Source organism: Arachis hypogaea, chromosome 16, assembly GCF_003086295.3.
Source record: "Arachis hypogaea cultivar Tifrunner chromosome 16, arahy.Tifrunner.gnm2.J5K5, whole genome shotgun sequence".
Taxonomy (NCBI): Eukaryota; Viridiplantae; Streptophyta; class Magnoliopsida; order Fabales; family Fabaceae; genus Arachis; species Arachis hypogaea.
Window position 1 is genome coordinate 108,824,262 of NC_092051.1, and position 1,390 is coordinate 108,825,651.

Genomic DNA, 1,390 nt, shown 5'->3' on the forward strand with positions numbered 1-1,390 from the left:
GGTACCGAATGACATGGATGGCTACCAAGAAGTCTTACGTCAGCGAGAGAAGTTTGGATTTGATTGGGACTCGATCCTCCGAGTCATTGCTGAGCCAGAGACATTTTGGACCCAGGGTCGACTCTGGATGAGGCCCAAGAGCATTGACACTCGCTTCCTCACTGTAGAAGCTAGAGCTTGGGCCCAGATCCTATCTTACTATGTGCTACCTAGCACCCACAAGTCGTCCTTTACAGCAGACCTCGCCTTGCTTGTTTGGTGTGGTCTCATGGAGAGGCCGGTGAACATTCAATTTCTTGTCAAGCAAGCGATGAGTCAAGTTCACGTCCGGGATAATTTGCCATTTCCAGCATTGGTATCTGATTTAGTTGCTGTTGCAGGTGTTCCTTGGGAAGCAAAGGACAGGAAGATTATAGTTCCGGCTAAGGGTGATGTGGTCCCAAGCGGAAAATACTTACATCTTCCCATGAACAACCCAAGCCTTGACATAGCCCTCCCATCTTCTATTCCTTCCACTTCATCATCACCACCACAACAAAGATCCACACATCAAAGGATAGAAGATCTACACCAGAAACTTGATAGATATGAGCGGCGCAATCAACGCCGATACACTTACATCAAGAAGCTTCTGCGTTGTGTTACCCCTAGCATAGAGTAACCCGAAATATTCGCATCCACCTCAAACCCAAGTGATGGGAGCTCTGAAGGAGAGGATAGTAACGGTTCTGGTCCCGACCGCCCTTTGCGTATTGTTCGTAACACGAAGGACCGTGCTAATTTCTAAGTGTGGGGAGGTCGTTCGACCGATCTCCAAGGGTAACAATCTCTTCCTTTCAATACCCATGGATTTATCTTTTGCTTAGTAGTTAGTATATAGTTAGTACATTGCATATGTAGTTAGTTTTGCTTGTAAATACTCCTTGCATGATAGTTAGTTTCTATAGAGTTGCTTGGTCAAAACAATAACTTCTTTCCCAAGAAACTGTGTTTTGGAGTACCCTACCAAATTTTGAAAATTTTCTTCAATAAACTTGCTTTAAGAATGTATTTTAGAACATAGTGATTGAGCTAAGAACACAAGCATGTAAGTTTTGAGCCTATTGTATGGTTACATCTTCTAACCATTATTTCTCATTCTTGTGTGCATATCTCTCTCTATGATTGTGATCCTTGCTTTGTCTGATTCTATATGTCCATTACTTTGTGTATGAATGCATTTACATGATTGAGGTCATCATTTCAATAGTCACTTTCCCAAAATGGCCTTAACCATTTTATCTACCATTGCTAACCGATTTTGAGCCCATGATAAACCCTTTTTGTTCTTAAATAGAGCACATCAACAACCCTAAGCGAAAAACCATGAATGTCCCTAAATTTGGATCCT